We start from the raw sequence: 24,539 nt of genomic DNA, 5'->3' as shown, positions 1-24,539 counted from the left end.
GACTGAGTTCCCAGCTCCACCACAGAGTCAAGGTGTGTGGCATTGGGCAAGTCACTTAATCTCTCTCTTTTCTCTATCTTTAATGTGATGATAATAGTGCTGACTTTCTTCCACCCCTTGACTGTTTAGCTTGTAAGATCTTTGTGGCAGGGACTGTGTTTCTATGTGTATCAACACCTACTCCAATAAGCCTCAGCTTAGCTGGGGCCTCTGTGATACTGTAAAGTAAGACGTTTTTATATCTGAGTGAATAACTCACAGTTAGTTACATTCATTGATCATGTATCTTCTTTTTTCCTGTTTGTGGAATAGACACAAGCAGGTGGTGATATCTTTGAAGGTATATTATTTGAAAGCATTTAATTAAATTTTTGGACCATATTTTTGAATACTGGGTTTATTCTTTGTGAATATTTGTTCCTCAATATTCAGTATGCACTGATTAGCTTTGATTGGGCAGGTAATTCACACAGGGCTACATTCTGATCTCTTTGCAATAAATACCATTTATTTAAATGGGACTACTTGAGAGAGAATCAGGAAATGAAAATCAGTCCCATTCTGTTATCTCTGTTCCCTGAGTGGAAAAGTACACAAGCTCTTCTGACCACAGTGCGTGGATCTGACATTTGGTTTCCCGATTCCTTGTGCATCTGAAATGGAGATTCATTTTGCATGGACATTTGTCATGGAAGCTCTCAATTATATCTCTGTATGTTTGTGGAAAGCAATCACTAGAGAGCCTTGCAAGTGTGATCACAGTGCATTCATTTAAAATTGTAATGAATATTTGCCAAAAATATTCTGCAGTCTTTACCCAGAATTATTCATTGAAAAACCCAGGTTGGCATCTTAGAATCTGCCTTATGAAAGGGGGATGATTCTGCAGTAAAACAAAGGCTATGCTACTAATGGGCACAAATTCAAGTTAGCCCGATATCTTCTGCCCTCCTGAGAGGGGTCTGACTTGTGGGCTGTGGAAACCAGAAATACCACTATAGTACTTGAGATGCAGAATGGAAGACTGAACAATGGCAGTTACCAGTTTAGCAGCCAGAGGTTGACATGAGATCTGCTGCTGACTCTGGTGGAGATGGCATCAGAAGAGTTCTGAACCAGATGGAAATTGCCTCCTCGATATGTCTATTATCCTAAGCTCTGTGGCCCAGTACCTGCAAAGAGATGCACACAGGCAGGCTTCTGTGCCCTTGGGGAGCCCTGTTGGCTGCAAGATCAGGCCACTGGACTTTCACCTCATATATTTAATGGAAGTGTTATAACACCTGCTGAAAGCTGATCAAAATGTCTGTGCATTGTCACACCTCAGGTCCTGTGTTAAGCCATGATCCTACAAAGGATGGATATCTGCAGCTGTGCAGACCCCATCAATGTCAACAGGGTTCATGAGGGCAAAGGGATCCAACCGTAAAGAACTCATTGCAGGATTGGGGTTTTTGTGATAACAATAGCAGGAACCCATGAAGCCCCAGTAGTATATTTAGATTGTAAGCCCCTTGGGGCAGGGTCCATGTTTTTGTACAGCCCCTGGCACAATCAGATCCTGGTCCATGTCTCGGGCTTCTTACTATTACAATAATACAAATCATAACACTAAAAGCTAGTACTCTTTGTCCTGTTTTAAAACTCCACCTGTGCCTCGTATCTTCCAGCAGTCTATTTTTGCTTGTTGTTCTTGCATGATTTTATTGTAATCAATTATTTAAAATAAATTTTATTTATATAGATGCTTTGATCCAAAACACTAGGTCAGGGAAACAAAAGGACAGTGCAATAAAACAATAAATAACAAAGAGAACAAATGATTGGTATACTAGAGGAGGGAGAGAAGAGACAGAAGTAGTAAAATAAAGAAGAGGAAAGAGACTATTAAGATGGGATTTAAAATGGCAGTCAGAAAAATGAAGACGGAAGAGTTAATGTTGAGGCTAGAAGAGAAAAAACAACACATGCAGAAATGGCCAGAATAAGGAAATAGGGCAAAGAGATTTTGAGAAGAAAAACTGAGAGGGCAGGAAGATAGGAAGAATCAGTCAGAACAGCAATGTTTTATGTAAGGCAAGAGCTTTAAAGCTACCATATAGATGGACAGGAAGCCAACAAAATGCAGAAAATAAAGGGAAGACAAGTGAATAGCAAGATACAGCAAAAATTAAACCTGCTGCCTAGTCATAGACTGACTGAAGTGGCTGAAGAGAGCAGCTGAGAAGGGCTGCATTAAAAACTGCAAAGCATGAGGTTATTGCTGTCCCTGCTGCTCCTAGGCAGAGGCATGTGTAGGTGGCTCTGCGCACTGCCTCCATCTGCAGCCACTGCCCCTGCAGCTTCCATTGGCTGTGGTCTTGGCCAATGGGAGATGCAGAACCAGTGCTTGGGGTGGGGCAGGGGCAGCAACAGTGAGCAGAGCTGCCTAGCCACACCTCAGCCTTGGAACAGCAGGAACAGGTTACTGAAGTGAGTGCCTCCCGGATTGGGGACCCCAAAACTCCTCCCGTGCCCAAACTCCCATTCAGAGCCCATGCCCCGCACCCTCTCCCACACCCAAACTCCCTCCCTCTTAGTTAACTGGAATTTTTCACTTACATTCCCCCAATATGCCAGATAAAACAGCTTTTACTATAATTGGCTTTCATCCAAGTGGAAACAAGGCCGAGACTAGTAGAAAGAAAATTATTACAGCTGTCTAATGATTAAAAAATAATCACAATTAATCAGTTTTAATCACATTGTTAAACAATAACAGAATACCATTTTATTTAAATATTTTGGATGTTTCTCTACATTTTCAAATATATTGATTTCAGTTACAACATAGAATACAAAGTGCACAAAGGCTCACTTTTTATTTTTTTATTACAAATTTGAACTGTAAAAAAAAAACCAGTATTTTGAATTCACCTCATACAAGTACTGTGGTGCAATCTCTTTATTGTGAAAGTGCAACTCACAAATGTAGAATTATTTTTTTACATAACTTATTTTTGAGTGCAATGTAAAACTTTAGAGCCTACAAGTCCTCATTTGTAAGTTGCACTTTTATGATAGAGAGTGCACTGCAGGACTTGTATGAGGTGAATGGAAAAATACTATTCTTATCCTTTTTTACAGTGCAAATATTTGTAATGCAAAATATAAAATGAGCACTGTACAATTGTATTTTGTATTATAATTGAAATGAATATATTTGAAAATGTAGAAAAACATCCAAAATATTTATTTAAATTGGTATTCTATTAGTTTAGTAGTGAGATTCAAACTGTGATTAATCGTGATTAATTTTTTTAATTGAGTTAATTTGTTTTGAGTTAATCACCTGAGTTAACTGCGATTAATTGACTGCCCTAAAAATGGCTATACAGAGAAAATAAAGGAATGGAAGACTACACCACCACATGCTCCAGTAGTGCATAAACGTAGATGTGCATGGCCAGTGTCAATCTCCATTGTATCTGTAAGCACAAGAAGGAGAAGATTTTAATAGCACCTAAGAATTTAGGGAGACAACACTCACTGGATGTTGAAAATCTACCTCATAACTCATTTTGCCACTAGAGAAGTCCTTTGTATGTATGTGAGTTAAGTTTCAGGAAGATGATGATAAATTATCTGTGCACTTCTGATCAGATCCTCTTCCCTGTATGGAATGCAAAGCTATCTTTTTTCTGCTAAATCATTATACAGTATTGATAGGATACACACCATTCACTAGTGTCGAAGACTGGAATTCATTACATACAAATGGAAGTACATTGTCATTTATCAGAAGTTCTGGCAAATTATGACATGAACATTTCCTGCAGCACTGTAAAAGATATTGTGCAGAAACAGAGATTTCTATAGAATTCTTTGTCTGCTTTCGGTATCATTTACACTGAGAAAAGGCCTGCTAAACCTACCTTTGGTGTGACCACACATAGTGCTCTCCTTGCCTTACGACATCTGGACTGTCTGCCCTGCTTAAGGGGAAGACTTATGTTGATGCTTTTCATAATGGCCAGCTCTTCCTTGACAATATGTCTGCTGTATTACAGTAATAACTGTTTGTTTCTTTCTCAGCCTGCAGTTGAACTTCTGGTTAATGCAGCCATATTTTACACAAACCAGTATCAGCTCATGAGAGCTGGATAGTCCCCTAACACCAGAAGAAAATGGCAATTAGCTTCTTATCTATGAAATTTTACCCCATTACCATCATTGGCTCCCCACTCAGTGTATCCTTGGTAGAACTCAGAAGATGAATGGGTTTGCCATGCTGCATTGTACACTATCGGATATACTGGTACTACATTTCCTGAATCCATTTCCATTTGAATTGGATGTCCTAACAATGAGTTTTCCCAGAACACCCGTTGGGACCATGCCAGTTGGATATAAAGCTTCCTTTGGAAGGGGCTATCAATTAACAGTTGCACATTTGCTATTCAAACTGCATTAGGATGTAATTAAATTTAAGCAACCCTTCTTTCAAAGCTGCAGGGGCAAGTAAATACATTTAACAGAAGCCACAGCTTTGAAATAAAGATATATGGCACGCACAGTGAATGGTAATAAAAGACTTCAGAGAAGAGAGGCTCCATAAGATTAGGTCTGGGGAGTGGAAAGGGGTTTGGGGATATGGACTCTGAAGACCAAGGTATGTTGCGTGTTATACAGGCAGTCAGGGTTCCCTCCCCACTCTGAACTCTAGGGTACAGATGTGGAGCCCCACATGAAAGATCCCCTAAGTTTATTTCTACCAGCTTAGGTTAAAAACTTCCCAACACACAAATTCTCCCTTGTACCTTGGATTAGGTAATGCTGCCACCACCAAGTGATTTACACAAACTCAGGGAAAGGATCACTTGGAGTTCCTACTCCCTCCTAATATTCCCCCAAGCCCTCACAGCCCCTTTCCTGGGGAGGCCTGAGACTAAACAAGATGAGCACAGACCAACCTTGGGTTTTTTTAGGACACTAAAAAAAAAAACCAACCCAATCAGATTCTAAAAGAAACAGAACTTTATTAGAAAGAAAAAAGGTAAAAAAAAAAAGCACCTCTGTAAAATCAGAATGGAAGATAATCTTACAGGGCAATCAGATTCAAAAACACAGAGGATTTCCCTCTGGGCCAAACTTTAAAGTTACAAAAAGAAAACCAGGAATACACCTTCCTCTCAGCACAGAGAAAATCACAAGCCAAAACAAAAATAAGCTAACACATTCCCTTGCCAGTACTTACTAATTCTAATGGAGTTGAATTGCTTGCTTCTTTGATCTATGTCCGGCAAGCACACACGACAGACAGAGCAAAACCTTCCCCCACCCCCGCCCTAGATTTGAAAATATCTTGTCCCCTTATTAGTCCTTTTGGTCAGGTGCCAGCCAGGTTACCTGAGCTTCTTAACCCTTTACAGGTAAAAGGATTTTGTGCTTCTTGCCAGGAGGGATTTAGAGTACTGTATACAGGAAGGTTGTGACAGAGGCATTGGTTGTGGCTCCACAGTTATGTCTGAGTTGAGTTTTACACTTAAAGCAGGGATTCAACCTCTTTGTTATGGGTGAAAAAATACAGTGTTTTCTCACCCAAACTGGCCACCGTTACTCTTTGAGCTCAGGATGAATTTTTTGAGAATTTACAAGTAAATCCCTTCATTATCTTATGAGTTTAAATTAATTAAATTTGAACTCATTGAAACTAATCTGTGCATTTCTATAACAGAACATTTAAGTTAGGACACCCAAATAACCTTAACTTTGCCCTGTTTGCTAGGATACACTGTACAGTATAGGATACTATTGGGGAGAAATAAATGAAAAAATATATTTTTAAAAGGTTAATTTAATCTAGGGCCAAAAATATTTTAATGCCTCAATTATAATTCTGGTGATTGCATCGTGTCTTTGTAGGGCAGAATTAAGCTGTTTGGGTGCCCTAATGAGCATTTCTAAATGATAACATATTTGGATTCCCTTAAGATTAACTTTAACTCTGACTTTCCTGGAGTTATAGTTTGTCTTTTTAGGATAATTACATCATCATTAAACGCAATATATTCTACCCTAAATTTCAGACAGTGGGTATACAGCACTTGTTGAAAATCAGGCACTTTTATGTCTTTGGTTGGTCATTCAAAATTGGAGGCATCAAAAATCACTAGTCCCCTTTGAAAACCTTCACTATATATATGTGTAGAGAAAAACCATAAAACTTTGTTAACTAAGTGTCAAGTTTCCTCAGTTTCTGCACAACACAAACTACCAAAGGAACCATATGCTAAGGCAACATTCACACCAAACCCAGTATCAGTTTAACTATTGCTCTGATGCTCAACCACACCAACAAACCAACACCCTTTCCAACACATCCTCTTTCGTTAAGCAAAGCTGTCCCCGCTCAGTGCGCACATGAAAGAAATGAAAATCACTGTAACACACAACACGAAGTCTGTCCTTCCACGATGACATTCTATAATAATGACAGCTGTACTCCTTACCTTGCAGTCTGAGCTATGGCACTGCGCTGATGCTACCATAATATTGAACTCAAAAACATTGCTAAAATAGAGATGCAAATATCAATGTGTACATGCACTTTTACACTTTGTTGAAAATTCAAATTTCTGCTTCTAGCTGAAATTCTGTAGGTAGCCAACACCTTAAGAAAATGTTTCACATATTTGACATGGTACATTATGCTGTTTCGCATGCTGTGACACACTGTCACTTCATCTTATATGTCAGAGTCTAACAGAGGAAGACACCACTAGGTAACATGGAATATGAAATCTACATGCTGAATGTACTACCGTAGCCAAAACACAAGCCAATGAAAAGACAGTGCTATACTGGAATTTGCAAATCTGTAGAAACGGAGAGAAAAAAGACATGAGAGAGACACTTCCTCCATTTCTGATTGCACTGCTTAAAAGGTCAGTTTTGGAATGCTAATGGCCAGATTTGTAAAGGGCTTAGCATCCACAACTGGGGCCAGATTTCCAAAGGCCTTTTGAAAACCTAGCTCCTTCATTTAGTTGCTTAAATAAGCACGAAGGCCCAAATCCTGAAGATAGTTATGCTACAAACATTGATGGATTACAATGGAGATCAGCAGCCAAAACATTTTTGAGGATCTGGGTCTGAGCATTCTGAAAATTTGATTATTAATGTTGAATTTGGAAATGTATATACAGTCAAAGTGCCTACACCTGAAAACAGTGTGCTTTGAAATCAATTAGTTATCAGGTACACCTCCTGTGGATCTGCACTGGATATGATGATCACTTCATAAAATCACTGACAACAAATCAGTGGGTAAAGAGTGTGAAGTAGGATATCATCAGGAAGTTTCATTCTGTATGTTGCTCCATATAGGTCTAGTTTATATTGGCTTCATTCCCACAGAGCACAAATAACAGAGCAGTTCAGAAACTTGCCATTGATTCACAAAAATCTGGGGATGCACACTGAAGCTCTCAGCACTGTGAGAAAATTTAGGCTGGAATTGTGGCCAGATATGCACTCAATGTACTCCTCTTACATTGAGTTCAAAGCATAGGAAAGCAGACAAGCAGGGAGTTCACACTTGCCCACTGTCCCTGTTCTTCAGGACATCTCATATCAGGGCAGGATTTGACATTAAAAGTGGCCTAATAATTCCTGGTGCTCAAAGACCCCCCACAAATCCCAGGGGTACTTAATGAATTTTGGGTAAGGAAGCTTGTTTTTTTTTTTTCTAGTGCATAGTTCTGGGACAGATCCGCCATCTACAGTGCTCACAGGAATCATGGAGTCAATCTGCTCAAACACACAGTCTGGGAGTCACCAGGCTCCCACTGCGCTAGGAGGGCATCCTTCCAGGTCATGAGGACCCTTTATAATGATGGCAAGAGTCCATCATAAATCATGGAACCATAGGGTCAGAAGGGACCACAAAGGTCATCTAGTCTAACCCCCTGCCAAGATGCAGGATTTGTTCTGGCTAAACCATCCAAGACAGATGGCTATCCAGCCTCCTTTTGAAAACCTCCAGTGTAGGAGCTATTTGTAGGAGATATTATTGGTATTTACTATTTCTATTCAAGTAATACCTAACAGATTCATTTGGGTGGGCCTCTTCTTGAACTTTAACCTGAACCTGAATTTCCCAAATATCTGAATTTTCAGATCAATGAGCATCTCTATTGCCCAGCAATGCAGTGATAAAGACCTAGATTCTCAGCTCCAGAGTCTGCATGGTCTAGCTTTGAATCATGATTCGTCCTTCTAATCTTTACTTTCAGAAATATCTTTGTCGGAATGTGTTTTCAGATGGCTGAAGTGCAGAAGGGAAGGGATTGTTCCCAATCTTTCATTAAAAAGAGATTCAAATCCCATAATGAGACAATAGAGGTAGTCATATATTTTGTACAAAATGTATTTTCTTTACGAATCTTTTATATAAATAAATTGTGCCCCATACTTGTGGTTTTCTTACCTTTGCTTACTGTAATAGCCAATTTCTATCCATATTTGTAAAAATGAAGAGGTTTTATGGATTATAACAGAATGGTAACACAGCTGACAGTAAACCAGTTATAATCATTGTCATTTAAGTCAGGCAGCAGCTTAAAACTGTACAATAAAAAACATTTTGGGTTGAAATTAGGTGTGCAAAACTCTTAGGCAAATTTAAAAACAAATAAAAATTAAAATCAGATGGGCTATTTTTAAATTATGTGAGTAAAATCAAAACAAGATGTGCCAGTTTCAGATATCACTGAAAAAATTTGAAAATATAATTTGGCAAGTGAGCAGTTGGTAATATTGTCTCTAATTAGTTTTTCTGGTCAAAGAACCAAATGGCTTAAATTTTAAAAATCAGAAATAGCCCTTGAACAGACAGTAACTGTTTTCAAATAACTTCATGATTTTACTTATTCCCTGAATATTTATCCACAAGGAGCTTTTTGTCTACTTTAGTTTTATATGCTTAAAATTGTTTACAAATCTATATTTACCTGTTAGATAAGAATGGCTCTGAAGAACAGTTCCACCTTCACTAAAATAACATGCATTAGATATTCATATAAATATGTACACACATTCTAATAACTATGCCCATTTTCCTGGGCAATTTCATTGTCCTGCTGGTAATGACTCTTCTACATCAGTTCAGGATTTCATGGTCTTTTTGTAGCTGGATTTTGACTTGATGTATGTTCAGAAAAGGAGAGTCGTGTGGATGACATATCATATTTGAGCTAAAAGACAGACACAGTAGACAAAAGCCAACAGTTAAAATCAAAGTAATGTTTTAATGACCTGTAATTCAAAGATAATTGAACAATTTTTTTTCAAACTTGTCAGAAACACTCTCTTTTGCCTCCAGAGTAAATATGGCAATTTTCAGGTCAAAACAATTGTTTCTATCTTAAATTAAAAAGGGTGAGGAAAGGAGGTTAAAACAGGGGTTTATCAAAATAGTAGCTGCTTGCAACCTTAACTGTGGAGGAACTACTGCAACATACACACACTATTTAGCTCACACCTTAATATAGGTCACAGGTGAGCTGGCCTGTTAAGAGTACTGGGGCTTAGTCACACCTATGCTGGCTCAGCTGCCTCCCTGCCCTCCATATGGCATTGATCAGCTGGGGATTAGATGGGTTGGGTTAATTAGTGATCCCAGGTGGGATGAAGTTGAGCGGATGGTACCTCAGAGTGAGAGAGCTCACTGGCAAAGGGGAAAATAGTGGGGAGTTATAAGGGACCTGTGAGAGCGATAGGGCCAGTTGGTGGCTCTAGGAGGCTCAGAAGGACTGGAGCTAAGCAACCCCTAAGAGCAGGATGGCTGGGCCTGACAGCTGTAGCGTCAGGAGCTAGCGAACAGCTGTAAACAGGGGAGGTTGTATTGTGGTGCTTGTTTGGGGTTTGTTTTTGCTGTGGGTGGTGGTGTTTTAGAGATTAACAGGATTTAGGGGGACGGCTGTGACAGATACAGAGGCAGCAGTGGGAGTGACTCATGTGGTGGAAGACACAATGAAGATGACTGGATGTGGAAGCTACGGTATGTACGTGATCCTGGAGGGGGGACCTGGTAAGAGTTTTGTCTGCATGAAATGGCGTCTGATAGAGCTGATGGAGGAAAAGATCAGAGGATTGGAGATGCAGGTGGAAAGTATGGGTGAGTTTAGAAAGGGGTTTGAGCAGCTTATAGAGCAAAGACATGAGGTATCTGAAGGGAAAACTGCAGACTTGCAGATGGAAGCAGGGCTGAGGAATTCTGAGGGGAGACTGGGTGAGGAAAGTGGTCAGTGGAAGCATGTGACTAAAAGGACCAGGCAGAGGAAAAGATGGGCTAGTGAAGGAGACATTGAGCTCAAGAACAGGTTTGCAGAGTTGGAAAATGTGGAAGGGGCTCAGCAGGTAGTCACTAAAGGTGGAAGGGCAAGAAAGAAGAGAAGAGCGGCTAGTCCTATAGGAAAAGAAGAAGAGTCAATGGAGATGACACCAAATATGAGCCCCAGGAGGATACAGGATGGGTTGAAGAGGATTACAAGGGAGAATAGGAATGGAAAGAACTTGCAGCCAGAGGGAACAGGGGAGAGACTGGAGAATAGCACTGTCACCAGGAAAAGGCAGGTCTATGTCATTGGGGACTCTTTATTGAGAAGAATAGACAGGCCTGTAACCAGAGCTGATCCAGAGAGTAGAAGGGTGTACTGTTTTCCAGGTGATAAGATACGGGATGTAGACCTGAGGTTGAAAAGGATCCTAAAGGGAGCAGGAAAGAATCCCCTAATTATCCTTCATGTGGGAACAAATGATACGGCTAGATTATCGATGGAAAGTATTAAGGGAGAATATGCTAGGCTGGGGAAGACGCTTAAGGAAATAAAGGCCCAGGTGATCTTTAGTGGGATTCTGCCTGTTCCTAGAGAAGGGCAACAAAGGTGTGACAAGATTATGACTGTCAACAGATGGCTTAGGGAGTGGTGCTATAAGGAGGGCTTTGGGATGTATAGCCACTGGGAGGCATTCATGGACAGAGGATAATTCTCTCGGGATGGACTTCATCTGAGTAGGGAAGGAAATAGACTTCTACGATGGAGGCTGGCACAACTGATAAAGAGAGCTTTAAACTAGGAATTTGGGGAAGACGGTTGGGAGATGTCCAGGTAATCTCCATGCCGGATTTTAGCTTTGAGAGGGAAGAAGACGAAGTAAGAAAGGATACAGCCATGGGTAGGAGAATGTATATAAGGAGGAAGGGCAGTGTGGATACCAGTCTAATAGGTTATAGTGGCTGTAGAATGACCGTGCCTAATAGGGTACAGAATGTGAGCGAGGCCAAACAGCAAAAATTAAGATGTTTGTACAACAATGCGAGGAGCCTAGGTAACAAAATGGAGGAACTAGAGCTACTGGTGCAGGAAGTGAAACCAGATATTATAGGGATAACAGAAACATGGTGGAATAGTAGTCATGACTGGACTACAGGTATTGAAGGGTATGTGCTGTTTAGGAAAGACTGAATAAAGATAAAGGTAGTTGAGTAGCATTGTATATCAATGATGAGGTAGAATGTAAAGAAATAAGAAGTGATGCAATGGATAAGACAGAGTCCATCTGGGCAAAAATTACATTGGGGGAAAAAACTATTGGAACCAACCCTGGGATAGTGCTTGGGGTGTGCTATAGACCTCCGGGATCTAATTTGGATATGGATAGAGCCCTTTTTAATGTTTTTAATCAGTAAATACTAATGGAAACTGCATGATCATGGGAGACTTTAACTTCCCAGATATAGACTGGAGGACAAGTGCTAGTAATAATAATAGGGCTCAGATTTTCCTAGATGCAATAGCTGATGGATGCCTTCATCAAGTAGTTGCTGAACTGACTAGAGGGGATGCCATTTTAGATTTGGTTTTGGTGAGTAGCGAGGACCTCATAGAAGAAATGATTGTAGGGGATAATCTTGGTTCAAATTATCATGAGCTAATTCAGTTCAAACTGAACAGAAGAATTAACAAAAATAAATCTTCAACTAGAGTTTATTTCAAAAGGGCTGACTTTCAAAAATTAAGGAAATTAGTTAGGGAAGTGGATTGGACTGGAGAACTTATGGATCTAAAGATAAAGGAGGCCTGGGATAACTTTAAATCAAAGCTGCAGAAGCTATCGGAAGCCTGTATCCCAAGAAATGGGAAAAAATTCATAGGCAGGAGTTGTAGACCAAGCTGGATAAGCAAGCATCTCAGAGAGGTGATTAAGAAAAAGCAGAAAACATACAGGGAGTGGAAGATGGGAGGGATCAGCAAGGAAAGCAACCTTATTGAGGTCAGAACCTGTAGGGATAAAGTGAGACAGGCTAAAAGTCAAGTAGAGTTGGATCTTGTAAAGGGAATTAAAACCAATAGTAAAAGGTTCTATAGCCATATAAATAAGAAGAGAACAAAGAAAGAAGTGGGACCGCTAAACACTGAGGATGGAGTGGAGGTCAAGGATAATCTAGGCATGGCCCAATATCTAAACAAATACTTTGCCTCATTCTTTAATGAGGATCTTAGGGATAATGGTAGCATGACAAATGGGAATGAGGATATGCAGGCAGATATTACCATATCTGAGGTAGAAGCAAAACTCGAACAGCTTAATGGGACTAAATTGGGGGGCCCAGATAATCTTCATCCAAGTATATTAAAGGAATTGGCACCTGAAATTGCAAGCCCATTAGCAAGAATTTTTAATGAATCTGTAAACTCAGGGATTGTACTGTATGATTGGAGAATTGCTAACATAGTTCCTATTTTTAAGAAAGGAAAAAAAGTGATCCGGGTAACTACAGGCCAGTTTGACATCTGTAGTATGCAAGGTCCTGGAAAAAATTTTGAAGGAGAAATTAGTTAAGGACATTGAAGTCAATGGTAAAAGGGACAAAATACAACATGGTTTTACAAAAGATAGATCATGCCAAACCTACCTGATCTCCTTCTTTGAGAAAGTAACAGATTTTTTAGACAAAGGAAACACAGTGGATCTGATTTACCTAGATTTCAGTAAGGCATTTGATACCGTGCCACATGGGGAATTATTAGTTAAATTGGAGAAGATGGGGATCAATATGAAAACTGAAAGGCGGATAAGGAATTGGTTAACAGGGAGACTACAGCGGGTCCTACTGAAAGATGAACTGTCAGGCTGGAGGGAGGTTACCAGTGGAGTTCCTCAGGGATCAGTTTTGGGACCAATCTTATTTAATCTTTTTATTAGTGACCTTGGCACAAAAAGTGGGAGTGTGCTAATAAAGTTTGCGCATGATACAAAGCTGGGAGGTATTGCCAATTTAGAGAAGGACCGGGATATCATACAGGAGGATCTGGATGACCTTGTAAACTGGAGTAATAGTAATAGGATGAAATTTAATAGTGAGAAGTGTAAGGTTATGCATTTAGGGATTAATAACAAGAATTTTAGTTATAAGCTGGGGATCAATTAGAAGTAACGGAGGAGGAGAAGGACCTTGGAGTATTGGTTGATCATAGGATTACTATGAACTGCCAATGTGATATGGCCGAGAAAAAAGGTAATGCGGTCTTGGGATGCATCAGGATAGGTATTTCCAGTAGAGATAAGGAGGTTTTAGTACTATTATACAAGGCACTGGTGAGACCTCACCTAGAATACTGTGTGCAGTTCTGGTCTCCCATGTTTAAGAAGGATGAATTCAAACTGGAACAGGTACAGAGAAGGGCTACTAGGATGATCCGAGGAATGGAAAACTTGTCTTATGAAAGGAGACTCAAGGAGCTTGGCTTGTTTGGCCTAACTAAAAGAAGGTTGAGGGGAGATATGATTGCTCTCTATAAATATATCAGAGGGATAAATACCAGAGAGGGAGAGGAATTATTTAAGCTCAATACCAGTGTGGACACAAGAACAAATGGATATAAACTGGTCATTGGGAAGTTTAGACTAGAAATTGGGGTTTGAGGCTAGAAACTTGAGGCTTCTAACCATCAGAGGAGTGAAGTTTTGGAATAGGCTTCCAAGGGAAGCAGTGGGGGCAAAATATCTATCTGGCTTTAAGATTAAACTCTAAGTTTATGGAGGAGATGGTATGATGGGATAACATGATTTTGGAAATTAATTGATCTTTAAATATTCATGGTAAATTGGCCTAATGGCCTGTGATGGGATGTTAAATGAGGTGGGATCTGGTTACTACAGAAAATTCTTTCCTGGGTACCTGGCTGGTGAATCTTTCCCATATGCTCAGGGTTTAGCTGATCGCCATATTTGGGGTTGGGAAGGAATTTTCCTCCAGGGCTGATTGGAAGAGGCCCTGGAGGTTTTTCACCTTCCTCTGTAACATGGGGCACAGGTCACTTGCTGGAGGATTCTCTGCTCCTTGAAGTCTTTAAACCACGATTTGAGGACTTCAATAGCTCAGACATAGGTGAGAGGTTTTTCGCAGAAGTGGGTGGGTGAGATTCTGTGGCCTGCGTTGTGCAGGAGGTCTGACTAGATCATAATGGTCCTTTCTGACCTTAGTATCTATGAATCTAGCACAGGAAGCAGAGGGTTTCCTTATGGGTTGGCTAAGTCTGGACTCTCAGAAGAGAAGAAGCTGGTGCTCTGGAAAAAGGACTGAGTGTTGTGCCTGGAAGGAGCAGGAGACTGGTTTTAGTTTATGTTGGATATGAAGATTAGTTGGCTGGACTGTTCGTTTACCTCCAGGAGGGGACAGAATGTAGAGTGACTTGGGGGGCATGTCAGCAGGGTACATGACTGGCGCTAAGGTAGGCGACAGGGTTAAGAAATGTTGCGACACCAGGCCTTTCCGAAAGGAGCCACTGGGGCTACTGAGAATGTTACAATAGATGGTATTGAGAGGCACTATCTTAAGGGTATGCCTACACTTACAGAGTTTTTGCGCTGTAAGTTTCACTGGTGATGGGGAACTGGTGAAAGTAAAGTGCTGGAGTGTGTACTCACTCAATTCCTCAGGCGTCAGAGTGTTTACTCTACCAGCACTTCCATCGCTGATGAGAGCAGCGCTGTAGGGCAGCTGTCCCGTGGTGCAGCTCTCTCAATAGGTGTTGTGGGAAGGAAGGGGGGGTGAGCGAAAGGCATTCTGGGTCCCTGCTCAGTGCCCTGTGCTGCCCTGCTTCATGTCCCAGCAGCCCCATTACTTCCTAGTATCTTCTGTGGCATTTTTTTTTAAAAACCTCCTGCTGTCTGGCTGCTTTCCCTGCCACATCTACAGGCAAAGGGAGCTTCCAACTTCCCAGGGCTCACCGAAGGAGGGGTGGACGTCCCTGCGTCAGAGCAGCAGAGATGCAACCACTCTGGCCAGCTTTTGGAACTAAGCGATATCCTCTGGAGGCCAAAGCATGTTTACACTGGTGGAATGTGTCTTCACTTTCACAGCAGCGCAGAAAGAACAGTGATAAGAGCTGAACGCCTCTCGTGAAGGTGGTTTTCTTTTTGCGGTGAAACTCTGAAGTTTCACCACAAAAAGTCATTAAGAAGTGTAGATGCTCCTGCGGTTTTAGCGCAAAAAGGACTTTTTGCACTTTAAATGGTAAGTGTAGACATACCCTAAAGGCTTATTTGTGACAGCTGCTGAGTCCCTCACTCCCATTGACTTCAATGCTCAGCAACACACAGGAGAGGCTCCGAACCTCTCAGAAGCATGCTGTAAATGGGTGCTTCACACAGACAGCAGAATAGCTCTGATCTCAAGTAAATACTTCATTTACCACCTTCTGCTTCTAATCTACATTTAAACTATGCAATCCTGTATCTGCTTAGCAGACTTTTTTTTTTAATCCAGCCTTTGGCCATTTCTAGGCATGCATATTTTTAATATGCTTCCATAAGCTTTTTTCCTTTTCTTTTCTGGTTTCCAGTCACAGCCAGGATTGGAACTTGAATAGCTGAAATACTCACTCTCATGAAAGGTTATTCTTGCAGTAGTTCAAATCCAATTTTACAGACTCAGTAATTCAGACTCTGACTGAATGGGTGTTTTTTTCCATTGTCTTCCCTGGAATTTGGATCAAGCCCTTGGTTGGCTAGGCTAATCAATCAAACCTTTGGGCACTTACTTTTCTGAGCTGTAACTAAACTCTGAATGTCAGTAGTTTAAATATTTTTTATGGACTTGTCTGAAATATTAACATTACATTAACAAGTAAAATGCTAGCACATGTAAATGAAGAGTCTCTCTATGAGGAAAGGTAAATTACTTTGTTTTTTACACTCCTACAAGTTAAGAAGAGAAAGTTGGCTTGAATATTGAACTGTCTGACTTGTAACACAACCTCAGAATTACTGAAAGATAGATATTTATGCTTATTTTTTGTAGTCCTTGATATTCTAATTAACAAGTCCTTTTGTAAATTTAAAATTAGGGTGGGTTTTTTTGGTAACATGCTGTTGTGTTTGTGGGAAGAAAATTAACTGCAGGTTGTAGTGAGGGATTACCTCACATAATTTATGAAGAGGCAATTATGTAAACAGATTTTCTTTTCTGATAAATACATATCTAATCTGAAAACTCTTGAGTTGTTTATGCATGAGACAAAGTAAAAAGAAAATTCAAACAGCTTAAGTTTCACTTCAAAGTTTCATGAGTAATATTATGGAAATTAGTATGGAAATACAGCTAAATATAATAAGGCCCAAAGTCTATAAGGACTTGTCCACACAAAGAAATTGGTTTGCATAGCTATTCTGGAATACCTTTTCTGCTATAGCAATTCCATTATAATTGGGCTATTCAAGAATAACTCCCTGTATGGATGCTCTATTCCAAAATGAAAGTGGCTTTAGTCTGGAAGCAGAGTAATTAGTTTGGAATAAAATCACTTATTTTGAAACAGTGTCCATATGGGGGAGTTATTCTGGAATAGCTCAATTATAATGGAATTGCAACAGAGGAATCGTTATTCTGTGATGGCTATGATCAATTTCCCTTGTGCAAACCAGGCCTCAGGTTTAATTGCACCAGAACCCAGTATGCAGAATTATGTGATGGATTGATGTTGAGTAGGAATGTCTATAAAAGGGAACGACCACATTTAAGCCTCAGTCTCTCTCTCTCCTTTCAGCGTGTGGGGAGGGAATGCTAGGAACTTGAGCCCTTCAGCTAGGCAGATTTTCTTAAAATACTGAATGAACTCCAGATTAGAAGATTAAACCCACTGGAGTGAATCCTACCCCAAATTAGAGAGAAGCTCCACAATTAGCAGGAACTTGTTTACTGTTTCAGAGGTGTCATCCACATCACTTTAGCCTCCCCTCCATTCATAGCGAGAGCTGTCCTAGTATTCAGGAAACAAAACCCCCTTGCATCTGTTCCTGTTAAGCTTTTACTGTTTTAATAGGTTTTGTTGTATGTCCCACAGAGTATGAAAAACCAAGAAACAGCATGTAAATCTGCCTTTCTGAAACAGATTTTTCACTTTGTGCCTAATCTAGCTAATGAGATCTGGGGGGTGGACATCTCAAGACAAAACCAAAACCCCCACCAACTTCCAGCACTTAGAAAGAGGTACTTAGAGGTAATAAAATGGAAAAAATTCCAATTATTAGAGGCTTTTCACTGAACAAACATCGGCCTGGTGGCACAACACCACCATGCTGGTTAAGGGCCTGATCCAAAACCCACTGAGGTCAGAAGTCATTTCCGTGAGCTATAGTTCTGGCCCCTACAGAAGAGGGATTGAGGGCTTGTCTACATTTAAAATTCTGAGCAGTGAAGACACATGGCTATGTGTACACTATCGCGGGATCGACGCTCCAGCAGTTAATGCACCAAGGGTTGATTTTGCGGGTCTAGTGAAGACCCTTTAAATCGATGGCAGAGTGCTCTGGTCAACCTGGTACTCCCCTGAGAATGAGAGGAGTAAAGTAAGTTGACCGGGAAAGTGTCTCTCATTGACCCAGCACGGTGTAGACACAGCAGTATGTAGACCTAAGCTACATCAAATAACGGAGCTGGAGTTGTGTAGCTGGAGTTGCATAACTTAGGTCGACTTACCATGGTAGTATAGACATAGCCTATGTATCCTGAAGGGAGAGGTTCTCGTGTTGGAATAGGTAATCCACCTCCCTGAGAGGCAGTAGTCAAGTCAACAGGAGAATTCTCCCAGTGACCTAGTGCTGTTTGCAGTGGGGTTTAGGACGGTTTAGCTGCATTGCCTGGGGGGCGTGGATTTTACACTCCCCTGACTGACATAGTTACACCAACCTGATTTTCTAGTGTAGACCAGTCCTTAGAAATAGTAGAGAATGGACACCGAAGATGATTCTTCTTAAAACTTAAGGCCGCTTTACACTATTTTGGCAGGTGATGCGGCTTTAAAGTGACAGTGCATATATTTACACACACCACTTCAGGGCCCCTGTGTATTGCTAGAGTGGTACAAAGCAGCCTTTGTGTAAATGAGACCCTTGAAATCTAAAATGTTCTGTATGAACTACATCCACTGGGAGCATACCACCTGCTTGCAGATTCCTGGAAGCAGTGAAAAGGGAACCTAAATGTTTTTTTTCTAAGCAGGAGAGCAATTCAGAAAAAACGCTGTTCAGTGGCCAGGCCACAATGGTTGCTGGAAGAATGTCTGGGTCATGGTCTCAGGCTGCCACTGGAACCTGCAAGTTCTTGCTGCTGTTGGGCATAGTTCTGGTGGGAATTAGCAAACAGGGTCAGCTAAAAGAAGAGACCCACAATGTTCCTCTAGGAAAATACTAGAACTTGATTTTGAGTTGGACCTCACATTTGTGCAAGGGCATGAAAAGCGCACTGACATTCCTGTATGGGCTACTCCTTGGGTGTAGGAGTAAGCAGGTGCTATGTCACTTCCCTCTTCCAGCTCTTCTTCCCCCTCCTTCTCAGAGCAAATGGGCAGGCAGGGGCACCTGGCCTCACAGTTGTCCTGGGTGAGGGCCTAGCAGGCAGGCTGCTATGAGAGCTGTCATGGTTGCTGCTCAAGGCAGGTACTGCACACTATAACATTGTCCTGGAATGGGCAAAACTATGATTCCAAGATAGCAGGGCATGGCAGAGAAGGAAGTGGCTGTGTTTTGCTGTCATGGCTCTTTGCGTGGCCATTAGCATTGAGCAGTCCAAGAGGCCCCAGAGACTGTCTGAAAGACGGATGGATCTAATAAGGTTTGCTAGCTCTGACAGAAAACATGATTCAGCAGTTTATTTGCTTAATAAGGCATGTCCACTATGGATGCAGTGGCCTGAAACATCTCATTCTTTATCTTTCTCACAGATCACCATGGTGCACAAAGCCTCTGAGACAAACAAAGCAGCACTTGGGGAGACTAGAGCATCAGGGATCGAAAACTCATTCCTGATCCAATGATTCTTATTTCATTGTGTTTTAAAGCATGCAAAAAGATGCCTCTTCCAGGCTCTAGGCAGTCTGACAGAATATTAACAGTACAACCTGTGACAACATAATAAAAAGTAAAGAAAAAAACGAGAAACAGATCCCAGCAGCTCTTCTGCAGGCAATATAACAAATCGCTGTTCTGCGATATCCCAAAACACCCTCTTCCCCATCTCACAGACGTCAGTCTTTCCCACAGAAGTGTGCTGTATTCACAGCGAGATACTTCCCATAGCATGAGAGGTGGCATGATACAGTAGCTAGGGTATTGAACTGAGGAAAAAATAAATTGTAGCTATTCCTAGCTCTAGCACTACTATTTGACTCTCAGCATGATACTCTGTTTTCCCTCTCACCGTTTGTCTATTGTGACTGTAAGCTCAGGTCATCACCAGTGTCTTATGAACAGGGAACCACAGCCACTGGGAGCTGCGGGGGGCTGTGCCTGTGGATGGGCAACATCAGCAAAATGTCTCTCAGACTACAATCGGATTACTCTGATGGGCCGCAGGTTGCCCACTACTGCTCAAGGAGCTCAATCCATGTAGTTTAACAAAGAGAAGATTAAGGGATGAGTTAATCACAGTCTATAAGAACCTATATGGGAAACCAGTATTTGATAATGATCTCTTCAATGTAGCAGACAGAAGTATAATGATGCAAAGGTTGCAAGGTAGTTAGACAAATTCAGACAGGAAATAAGGCATACATTTTAAGGGTAATTAACCGTTGGAACAATTTGGCCAGGGTCATAGTGTAATGTCCATCACTGGCAAATCTTAAATCAAGATGTGCTCTGGTTCAGATATGAAGTATTTTGGGGAAGTTCTCTGGCGTGTGTTACACAAGAGGTCAGATTAGATGATCAAAATGGTCTCTTCTAGCTTTGGAATTTATTGGATTGCTCCTTGCCCAGGTAATTTGCAATTTTAGGATAACCACTGTTCTGGATTTCCAGGCGACACTAGCTGCTTTTCTAAATCTGTGATTATCTGGGAAGCTGCAGCCTTTCCTAAATGATGCACAACCTGACAACAGCATCCGTGCCTTTGTTAACTCCAGATTGGACTACTGCAATCTGCCCTTCTTGTGGCTACCTTTGAAGACTACTTGAAAGGTTTGGCTGGTGCAGAATTATTATTTGTATTACTGTAGCACCTAGGAGCCAGAGTCCTGGACCAGGACCCTGTAAGGTGTTTTTTGGTACATGGTTATATTCTGTTATGTATTGTAATGAATGTGGCTGCAATTCAAAATTGAGTTTAGAAATTCAAGATGGCGCATATGGTAGGAAGGGTTTGAATTCCATCTTGGTACCCTTCTTCATGGCATTTTCCTGCCAAAACTCTGTTTCCCGCCAGAACTTGAGGGACTAAGAACTGGCTGGACCTGGTTGGGGGCAATGCCTGTCAGAGTGTGCCTCAGGAATGCGCGCCACAGGGAGTGTATAAGGGACTATCAGTGGTGATGCAGGCCCTGTCCTCCATCGAGGCAGCCACGTCCAGGTTCTTTGCGCGGCATCGGATCAAGACTTTGGCTACTAACATTTGTTAAGGACTCTGATACTTACCTGACTCCTGTAACCCACCAAAGGACCCAGAGAAGGCTTTGCTGTCAGCCCAGATCTGTTGAGCTCCTGCTTCAGCAGTAGAGAGCCAGATCCTCTGATGTTCCAGAGATCCTGAGATGGACCATCCCTTGCTGGTGTCCTCCATCTGCAGCTAGAAGAGAGAAAGTAATTGTTTTTCGGGCATTTATTAGTTCAGCCAAGGGACAGTTTAAGGGTCTTGGCTTTATGCCCCTTTGCTGGAATCTATTCATGGATATTGGTAGCATTCCCCATAGTGAATTTTTCCCCAGTTGTATCTATCCCTTAATAAATCTTCTTTCTGTTTAAGGTTATATTCTCTCTATCCTTTATTTCAATGCAACACAGGCAGGAAGCACACAGATTTCTAATTCTCCCAGTTGATAGATGCTGGTAGGAGTTGAACCCGTTGAATATGTCACCTCCTTATTATTCTACACAGATTTTTGGGGTAACGACCCCATGGTGGTAGGTGCTTCACAAACACAAACCCAAAAGACAGCTCCTGCCCCAAACAGCTTAGATAGAGAAGACCCACCTGTTTAGTGGACCAGGTTTCCATGAACACAGTACACATGTTCTGTGCATTGCACTAGCTTTCAAGCTGCTTCCAAGTGCAGTTCAAGTTGTTTAACCCTACAAGAGCCAGGACCTGGCAACTTTTGAGACTGCCCCTCTCTGTCCATGCACTCTTATGATAGTGGCGATCATCTGATATATTTTTGCTGACAGTCCCTAGATATAGGCTCTTGTGGTATGGAAGCAGGAGAATCTCAGTGCAGAGCCCCGAGCCATGAATGCATCACAAATTATCATAAATAGGAGCAAATGATTACCCTTTTCTACTTCATATATAATTTATATACAACAAATGCTCCTTTTAACATAAAGCCTTCTAATAGATCTCTTCAGACTTTTTGTCCAGACTAAATAGGGTTTATTTTGTAAGGTCACCTTTCATTTTTTCCATTGTACTACTCTGGATCTATTCTATTTTTGCTGTACTCTTTTTTTTTTGAGCCCAAATCAGCCAGACTGAATGCAGCTACCAAGAGGAAGATGCATCATCTTGATCATATGATGGCTGACATCCTGGCCAACACCAGGGATTGAGTAGGGGACTTCCAGGGCTAGAAGCACAAGTCTCCACAGTTTGAACTAAAAAGCTAGCATCTCTAGTTGAAACCTGTAACAAACTTTTGTCCCTTGTGGACTGGGCACAGACAGGACAGATAACACATAGTGGGTTACAGTAAGAATTTTAGTACTAGATTTTTTTAATCAGTCAAACTCAGGCTAGATTTTCCAGGGCCTAGCCACCACCTCATTGGGCAAATAAATGAAGTGACCAGATTATTCTAAATGGGAACAATTGACTGCTGAGCTCATTTGTAAATCTGACCTGTAAAGAATTCTAACAAAGTAGAAAAGGCTCTGACCTATGCCAAATGTATAACTCAACCAAACTTCAGTCAACTCTGTGGGAGCAAAATGGGAGGGGGGTTGTTTAGTCTCCTCTCTTCACTTGTCCACATAGAATCAGACAAACTCTATGTAGGTTTCCTTTGTAAAATTCTAGCTCAAACAAAAATAACTGATTCATATTCAAACTTTGCCTATTATTTCTCAAGTACTTAGTGAGTATGGCAGTAACACAAAATGCTATTGTGTATATCTCCCTCTGAAAGCATGCAAAAATGCTGATATTTCGGAACTGGAAGAGGCCATGGAAAGATTGGGTACAAACAGCTGGTATATGAGGTAGGTGAGAGAAGTCATTTTCAGTTCATGCATTTACTCTTAATTCCATTTGTATCTGCTTGACTTTTATAGTATGAGATCAAAGGGCATATATGCTCTCAAAAGTTCTTTAACAGGGAGCAAAGATATTTGATCAGGAGGACTTTGCTTAGTCACTGTTTGTTCAGTGTACAAAAACTTTAGGTTTCAGAGTAGCAGCCGTGTTAGTCTGTATTCGCAAAAAGAAAAGGAGGACTTGTGGCACCTTAGAGACTAACAAATTTATTAGAGCATAAGCTTTCGTGAGCTACAGCTCACTTCATCGGATGCATTTGGTGGAAAAGACAGAGGGGAGATTTATATATATACACACACACACACACACACAGAGAACATGAAACAATGGGTTTTATCATACACACTGTAAGGAGAGTGATCACTTAAGATGAGCCATCACTAGCAGCGAGGGGGGGGGGAGGAGGAAAACCTTTCATGGTGACAAGCAAGGTAGGCTAATTCCAGCAGTTAACAAGAATATCTGAGGAACAGAGGGGGGGGGGGAGAAACATGGGGAAAGTTTTACTTTGTGTAATGACTCATCCATTTCCAGTCTCTATTCAAGCCTAAGTTAATTGTATCCAGTTTGCAAATTAATTCCATTCAGCAGTCTCTCGTTGGAGTCTGTTTTTGAAGCTTTTTTGTTGAAGGATAGCCACTCTTAGGTCTGTAATCGAGTGACCAGAGAGATTGAAGTGTTCTCCAACTGGTTTTTGAACGTTATAATTCTTGACGTCTGATTTGTGTCCATTCATTCTTTTACGTAGAGACTGTCCAGTTTGACCAATGTACATGGCAGAGGGGCATTGCTGGCACATGATGGCATATATCACATTGGTAGATGCGCAGGTGAAGGAGCCTCTGATAGTGTGGCTGATGTGATTAGGCCCTATGATGGTGTCCCCTGAATAGATATGTGGACAGAGTTGGCAACGGGCTTTGTTGCAAGGATAGGTTCCTGGGTTAGTGGTTCTGTTTTGTGGTGTGTGGTTGCTGGTGAGTATTTGCTTCAGATTGGGGGGGCTGTCTGTAAGCAAGGACTGGCCTGTCTCCCAAGATCTGTGAGAGTGATGGGTCGTCCTTGAGGATAGGTTGTAGATCCTTGATGATGTGTTGGAGAGGTTTTAGTTAGGGGCTGAAGGTGACGGCTAATGGCGTTCTGTTGTTTTCTTTGTTGGGCCTGTCCTGTAGTAGGTGACTTCTGGGTACTCTTCTGGCTCTGTTAATCTGTTTCTTCACTTCAGCAGGTGGGTATTGTAGTTGTAGGAATGCATGATAGAGATCTTGTAGGTGTTTGTCTCTGTCTGAGGGGTTGGAGCAAATGCGGTTATATCGTAGAGCTTGGCTGTAGACAAGGGATCGTGTGGTATGATCTGGATGAAAGTTAGAGGGATGTAGGTAGGAATAGCGGTCAGTAGGTTTCCGATATAGGGTGGTGTTTGTGACCATCGCTTATTAGCACCATAGTGTCCAGGAAGTGGATCTCTTGTGTGGACTGGTCCAGGCTGAGGTTGATGGTGGGATGGAAATTGTTGAAATCATAGTGGAATTCCTCAAGGGCTTCTTTTCCATGGGTCCAGATGATGATGTCATCAATGTAGCACAAGTAGAGTAGGGGCATTAGGGGACGAGAGCTGAGGAAGCGTTGTTCTAAGTCAGCCATAAAAATGTTGGCATACTGTGGGGCCATGCGGGTACCCATCGCAGTGCCGCTGATTTGAAGGTATACATTGTCCCCAAATGTGAAATAGTTATGGGTGAGG

General features: G+C 41.4%; 1 long non-coding RNA gene across 1 annotated transcript; it reads right to left on the bottom strand.

Moving 5' to 3' along the window:
* Positions 1 to 286: 286 nt before the first annotated feature.
* Positions 287 to 21,177, bottom strand: LOC122459909. Its single transcript, XR_006280883.1, has 3 exons — positions 20,962 to 21,177; positions 17,868 to 17,873; positions 287 to 297 (listed from the first exon to the last, which is right to left on the bottom strand). It is a non-coding gene; the product is annotated as an uncharacterized LOC122459909 (long non-coding RNA).
* Between the last annotated feature and the right edge of the window lie 3,362 nt (positions 21,178 to 24,539).

Source organism: Dermochelys coriacea, chromosome 4 (genome assembly GCF_009764565.3).
Source record: "Dermochelys coriacea isolate rDerCor1 chromosome 4, rDerCor1.pri.v4, whole genome shotgun sequence".
NCBI classification, from domain to species: domain Eukaryota; kingdom Metazoa; phylum Chordata; order Testudines; family Dermochelyidae; genus Dermochelys; species Dermochelys coriacea.
The sequence above is the reverse complement of the archived record's forward strand: the minus strand, read 5'-3'. Positions and strand labels throughout refer to the sequence as shown.